This window comes from Aythya fuligula, unplaced genomic scaffold (genome assembly GCF_009819795.1).
Source record: "Aythya fuligula isolate bAytFul2 unplaced genomic scaffold, bAytFul2.pri scaffold_50_arrow_ctg1, whole genome shotgun sequence".
Taxonomy (NCBI): Eukaryota; Metazoa; Chordata; class Aves; order Anseriformes; family Anatidae; genus Aythya; species Aythya fuligula.
In genome coordinates, this window is record NW_022473990.1 from 249,357 (window position 1) to 256,455 (window position 7,099).

Below are 7,099 nucleotides of genomic sequence, written 5' to 3' on the forward strand. Positions count from 1 at the left end.
TTTCCATGACTCTGGTGTAGCCGGGACACGCCGGGTGCTGAGGCCTCCTCCTGCGCTGTCCCAGGGGCCGCTGTGCTCCCCTCCCAGCCTCCATCTGCAGGGGCCTCGGCCCTCCTTGGCACCAGCCTCAGCCGGCTCAATCTTAGGCCGTGACGTGGTTTGGGGGCCAAGTTCTGGCAGAGAGGAGCTGGGTACAGCCAATTTAGGGGTGTTTTGGATCCCCAACCTCCTGCAGCACCCAGGGACAGGCACCTTGGGCACGTCACATACCAGGGCTCCATTTTGGAGGCCCGGAGACAAGAGGCTGTGCTGAGCTGGCATGAAGCTGTGGCACAAGAGGAGCCAGCAGCCGCTTTGTATCTCTCACCTTGGCTGGAAGACGACAACACAGCCCGTTCCTTCTCCTGCCTGTCATCCCTGCGGGCCTTGAGACGCTCCCCGGGTGATAGCTGGGGTGCTTTGTCCATTATATAGCTGGCAAAAGAAGAGATCGGCATGACTCAGGGCACCACCACTCCCCACGCTCACCAGCTCACGGACACATTTGGCAAGGAGCAAACGCTACCGAGCCCGAGCAGCGGCCACAGCCACAAACATACTCACTGGGGGAAGATGATTGCATGGCCAGAGAAGGTCAGGGAGGCCACAGCTGACACCCGGGACACCACCATGTCCGTCAGCTGGGGAACCTGCAGGGGAGGAGCAAGGAGATGGCAAATGTCCTCTGCCTGGCCTCCACTAGGTCCTGAAGGAGCCCAGGGCAGCGGGAGCCAGCAGGACCGCAGCTCTTGGCCACCCCAAGAGGCTGGCCAAGAGCTCCAAGCCAAGAGGTCTTGCTGGGCCAAGGGCAAGCATTGCTGCTGCCCGTGTGTGAGGCTGCCCAGGCCGTGGGGAAAACAAAACCCTCACCTTGAAAAGAGCCTTCTGAAGGCTCCCCTGTTCTGACAGGCTCTCCAAGAAGTCACGATAGAACTTGATTTCCACCCTCGTGCCTTCGATGAGGAGCACCCCCATGTCCTTCAGGACAAGGGCGATGTTGTCCCCCTTCCCCAGGCTGCGAGAGATGAGGGACGTGGTGCCTTGGATGCAGCTCTCCACCTTCTTCCAGGACACGGAGGCAGCTGCAGCCACCTCAGGGAGATGGAGGGGCTCCAGCTCCTTATGGCCTGGAAAACGACACGAGAGGGATGGAGTCGGTCACCAGCGGCCCTTCCCCGCGTGTTCCCTAGTGCTGCTCATGGCAGTCGTCACCCAGAAAGGCTTCAGTTTGGGACCTGCTCCGTGCAGGCAGTGCTTTGCTTCTGAGAAGCACCTGAGATCCATGCAGCAAGGGATTCCTGCACCCTCTTACCTGGCAGGTACTCCTTGTCGGCTGTGAGGCTGTGGGCAACGATGAGGCTCCTGGCCAGGCGGAACGTGGGCCACTGCACCGTAAGGGACTTGTTCCCAACCTCGACCCGTTTAGAAACAACGGCAAAGCAGACAAGAGTGGGAATTCGGACGCCCTGCAAGTGGCAGAGAACGGAAGGGCCGAAGGTTAAGGATCAGCCGGAGGTGGTCTCATCCGGGAACGGTGCTTCGGGCCCTGCTGTGCACTTCCCGCTGTTGGGAGCCAGGCTGAGGGGACCCAGGGGCTCCCAGCAACTGGGATCAGCCCTGAGATACCACACCAACCTACCAGAAGCAACACCGCACTTGTGCGATACCTATTGGTCTCTTGGTGGGGCCTTTTGGGGTGAGTTTCCTGCTTTTGGGGTGGGGAACAAGGGCGACGTAGGTGCCAACCCACCTGGCGCAGCTGGAGGTGCTCCCGGATGTAGGCTGACACAGCATCCCAGATAGAAGATCGCTCTGGAAGGCAAGGAAAATCAGGTCACATGCTGCTTCTGGTGGCTGCCAGCCTTCCAGCACCCCCACCCCCGTGTTTTGGTGGCAGAGGAAAAGAGCCGTCACATCTCCGTCCCCAAACGGAGACCCCCCGAGTTGACCACAGAGCCAGGTCCTCCCCACAGAAAGCCCCAGACGGGGCTCAGCCGCGCTCCTGTAGTGCTGGGGGTGCTCGCACCTTGGTCACTGACGCCTCATATCGCAGAGACGTGCTCCATAGCACTGTTCTCCCAGCAGTCTAACGTGGTCCACCTGGTGCGAGCAGCTTGCTCCTTGCTGGCATCAGCCACCTGGGAGCTCCTCCTGCCCGAACGTCTCAGTACCGCTGGCGCAGGACCCATCGCGCAGCCTCTTGTCGATGGCCGTGTCGCGGTGACATCGTGGTGACACGGGCAGTGCTGGCTGCTGCCCGCGGTGACGGCGGCACCAACAGGCTGCTGCCTGCCCAGGCCCCTCTGTGCTGGGGGGAGGACATCAAAGAGTCGGAGGAATCGGAGGAGTCGCGCAATCGAGTCCTAAAATTGGAGAAACTGGAATCATAGGAACAGAATCGCGGAATGGCAGAAATGGCAGAATAGGAGAAATCCCAGAATCCTAGAATTAGAGACATCAGAGCAGCCTCAGAAGTGGAATCGTAGGTGGAGGGAGATTGGTGGGACCTGAGGGGGGGAGGGCGTGGAGCCGTGGGGGACACTGAGACATATGGGACTGGGGGGACATTTGGACACGGAGGGGACGTGGGACACATGGGGACATGGGGGGGACTTGGGGCTGGGGTGGGACATGGGGTTTGGGGATGCCTAGATGTGGTAGGGACAGCGGGGGCTCGAGGGGACATGGAGGGGACGTATGGGAGTGGGGCGACATGGGGGGACATTGGGACATACGGGACTGGGGGAACGTGGGGTGTTTTGGTGGAGGGAGGTCTGCAGGAGGTCTTTGGGTTGTTTGGGGAGGCTTGCGGGGGGGCTTGAGAGGATTGGGGACTCCTGGTGGATTGTGGGGGGGAGCTGAGGGGGCCCTGTCAGGTTTCTGGAGGGAGTTTGGGGGTGCAGGGGGGTGTTATGGGTGTCTGGGGGGGTGGAGACTCTGGTGAAGGGTTTTGGGGGATGGGGTGGCCGGGGGGTGTTTGGCGGGGCTCTGGAGGATTTTCTTGTGGGGGTGTTGTGGATGGGGACTTGAGGTGTTGGGGGGAACCCTGAGGGTGTTTGGGCGGAGCCGGGGGGGCTGAGTCAGTTGTTTTCCAAGCCACAGGAATGCCGACTTGGCTCAAGTTAGCTCAAGTTCCAGCAGAACTGAAGGGCGACAGACAGCGCGATGTTTCTAATAACAAGATGCTTCAACAGAAGAGAGGGTCGACAGATCACAAGATGTCGTCAATTTTGTCCTCATTATTATAACCACAAGATTTACTCTATCCTAAAGTGAGTTTATACAACGGCATTCCCCCCTTTTCTGGACAATCTAGTAAATTCTTTTACTTAGTACGAAAATTTGTCTTCCCGGTCTTTATGATATGTTCCCCATAGCTTGCCATGCACGTTTGTGGAGGAAGCTAACATGGACGTGCGTTGTAACAACTTCCAATTCCGAACAAGCAATACAAAAGACAGTATTAAACTTACACCAACTAATAGGAATAAAACAATACTTGGGTGTCTCGAGGTGTTCAAAATCCCAGTTGCAGTTGGCGACCATCCAGAGTGTATCCCATCAGTTGTGATTTGGGTCTTGTTTTACTCTCTGCAAAACTCTGCTTACTTCCTTTGTCTCATGATGGCCGGTGATTAGAGTCTTCTCTCCATTTTCCTGAATGCCTTTTAAAATTGTAGTAACTTACGATCCATTGTGTTGTTAGACTTGATCGGCTCGTGGGATACCCCTGGTGCCAAATAGAGAAAGTCACAGCCAACGGTTCTGACAGTTACAAAGAGAAAAGTTAGCGTGAGTTTTGCTACGGAGAGTTCTGTTCTCCTTATCTACTTCTACAAAATCACAAGCAGTTCTTAAACACGCACAGCCTTGACCAATATACACAAGCACATTCTGGCACTGGAGCCACAGCCCCAGCGCTGGCGAACTTGATACGGAGCCATCTTGCGCCCTCTGCCCCCCAGGGGAAATCTTAGGTTGACTTCTTAAATGTTTTGCAGCCTGGAAGTTGTCCCCAGAAGGTAGACACGCGCACACCCCCCCAAAACCAGATGCCCATCTCCTCCGTGGTGCTAAGGCAGCAGCACGTGGAGAGCAAGAGACTGGGCTCCGGTCCTTCAGCCATGGTTCAGGTAAGCCAGCTCTAAACACCCCTTTCCTATTTCCTAGAGGAAAGAGCCTATTTCGTCCTTTCTTCTCTCCCATCGCTTGGTGTCTGAGCGAATTGCTCCCACTCTGCTCTCCCATCAAAAGTTGAAATTCTTGAGCAATAGAATCCCCCTCAAACCCAAGTGAGTCTGAAGTGCCGCAATTGCTGTACAGAATTTTACTTGACAAGCAGAAGCACTTGGAAAAATCATTTTAACTTGCAGGTTCTGTTGTGAAAGCGTCCAGCAGGATGGAAATGGTGCTGTCTTTTTCTCCCCAGCTGCCGTCGCATCCTCTCCTTTCCCCTCCAGGGATGTGCAGGTTTTCTCCACGTTGCTCTGGGGGCAGCTTCCCAGCTCTTGTCCCAGCAAGGGGAGGTTCCTGGCCATGGAGGCCGTGGAGAAGGTCCCTCAGCTGGAAACATCGTTGTGTTTTCCTCCACTGTCTCGCCGTCCGCTGTCAGATGGATTTCTGTGAAGGGAGTGAGACTCTGAGCAAAAACTGCTACAGGTTTTTGGGGCTCTTTGCCCACACGCAGACCCCGTGGATGGCTTCAGGTCCCGCCGTTTCCCTCCCTTGGTTTGAGCTTTGGCAGCTGATGCACAGATCTGGCCCCCTGGTGTGTCGGTGTCCCAGTAGTAGAGGCATCGCCTGGCTCCTTGGGTGGTTTGGCTCTAATACCTATAGGCAACAGCGTGTATAGGGCCTGGGTAGGAGCTTTTGTGGTTGAAGATGTACACAGCTGGCCCCTTGGGCGGTCTGTGTCCCAGAAGTAGAGGGGTCGCTGGGCTCCTTTGGCAGGCTGGCGCTCATACCTATAGGCAACGGTGTGAAGAGCCTGTGTACGAGCTTTGGTGGTTGAAGATGAGCAGACGTGGCCCCTTTGTGTCGCAGAAGTCAAGGGGTCGCTGGGTGCCTTGGGCAGGCTGGCTCTAATACCTACAGGGCACGGCACTGGGAGCCTGGGTTTGAGCTTTGGCATTTCGCCATTGGAAGAGCTGGCCCCCTGGTGTGTCACTGTCCCAGAAGCAGAGGGGTCCTTGGAATTGGATGCTTCCTCCAGAAGAGATCGGCGTGACCCAGGGCACCACCACTGCCCCCGATCTCACGGAGACACTTTGACGTTGCCATAGAGTCACTGTCCTTAAGGACCATCCTGGGAAGTGGGCGACAAAGAAGCCCAGGCCTCGATGGGAAGCAGGCGTTGCTTCCCATCCACCTCCCTGGCTGGGCACTCATGGGTGCAAGGGCAAATGCTACCGAGCCCGAGTAGCGGCCACAGCCGCAAAGATGCTCACTCGGGGAAGATGGTGACACAGTCAGAGAAGGTCAGGGAGGCCACGGCTGACACCGGGGACACCACCATGTCCATCAGCTGGGGGACCTGCAGGGGATGAGCATGAAGATGGCAAATGTCCTCTGCCTGGCCTCCACTAGGTCCTGGAGGAGCCCAGGGCAGCGGGAGCCAGCAGGACCGCAGCTCTTGGCCACCCCGAGAGGCTGGCCAGGAGCTCCAAGCCAAGAGGTTGGAATCTGAACCCTCTGACGATGTTCTTGCAGCTCCGGGCAATCAAAGCTCGGGTCACCGTGGATGGGGTGATGGCGTCGGTAGCCTGGGTTTGAGCTTTGGCATTTTGCGTTTGCAAGAGCTGGCCCCCTGGTCTGTCAGGGTCCCAGTAGCAGAGGCGTCGCTGGGCTCCTTTGTTGCCTTCATTGGCAGTGGCGACCTGGTTCAGGAACGGCACGGCGACCAACCGCAGGCCGCTCGGGCCATCAGCTCACGGACGCCAATGTGGTCGATGGCAAATGGCGTTTATTGCTGAGTTGCACAGTGTTATATAGCTTGGGTTCACAACGACACTTGCGTCTGCTTCCATCATAAACTACACGCTATTGCCTATGAAGGGAGGGGCTCTAGCTTTCCGTACAGCGCGATATCTTTGGGCTGCCAGACCCTACCTACCTACATTTCCCCCCTCCCTATGTGTAACTAAATTAGCTTAAATATAACAATCAAAAAAACTCTGCTCCTGTCTTAGTTCTATGCTTTACAACAATCTTCGGACGTAGACATCGTAGCTTGAATAAAAAGCATAAGGCACAATAAACAGGAGAAAACTAGGGGGTAACTGGTCATAATGGGGTGTAACTTGGGATAACTGGGGATAACACTGAGTAAATACACTCTGAGCAGTTGCTGGTGTTCTGCCAACATGATGTTAACTTTCTCTAGCTGGCTTTTAACAGAGGACACAAGCGTGTTTAGTATACAAGGTCCAAAGATCAGTGTTAGGATCATTGCGATCGGCCCTACTAAGGCAGATATCAGGGGGGTTAACCACGGTGAATGGTTAAACCATGATTCAAACCATCCTTGTTGGGCTTGTCTTGTCACTGGGGTATACGGATTACGGGGTCGTCCGATGATCCTGTCCTGTGAACAGAAACTCCCAGTTTTCCTTAGTTTTATTCTGAAGGTGTGGTTTGATGGGCTTAAGCGGACGCCATTTGATTCTGCCATCTTTTCTGACTGCAGCATGCCCTCGCCCTGTCAGACCTGATTTCCACCCTTGTTCTTGTTATATATGGAGTGGTAATTCGTGTCAGAAAAATGGTTGATGTTAATAAAGAAGGGGGAGATTTGGGAATGTTTAGAGGAAACAAGGGTGATTGAGGCGACGCCCTGCCGTTTGGGGTTGCTTGTTTTCTCCACTGTTAAGGCATGGAAGTTGCTGGGGGGGTTGCTGGTTAGAACTGTTAACATTTATTGTTGAATGTTATATGATACTAATATTATTAGTGTGATTTCAAGGGTTAACGGAACGTGGGAAAAGCAATCCCGTTTTGTTGCTTTCGGGAACCTTGTGGTGGGCAGAGCATGTGCAGAAGAAGAGGAGACAGTCGAAGCCGC

At 55.3% G+C, this 7,099-nt stretch overlaps 1 long non-coding RNA gene across 2 annotated transcripts; it reads left to right on the forward strand.

Moving 5' to 3' along the window:
* Positions 1 to 2,415: 2,415 nt before the first annotated feature.
* On the forward strand, positions 2,416 to 4,105 carry LOC116501593. 2 transcript variants are annotated; one of them, XR_004254461.1, is made up of 3 exons: positions 2,416 to 2,521; positions 3,136 to 3,311; positions 4,041 to 4,105. It is a non-coding gene; the product is annotated as an uncharacterized LOC116501593 (long non-coding RNA). The 2 variants fall into 2 exon arrangements; XR_004254462.1 differs by having other exon boundaries at positions 3,142 to 3,311.
* The last annotated feature ends 2,994 nt before the right edge of the window (positions 4,106 to 7,099 follow it).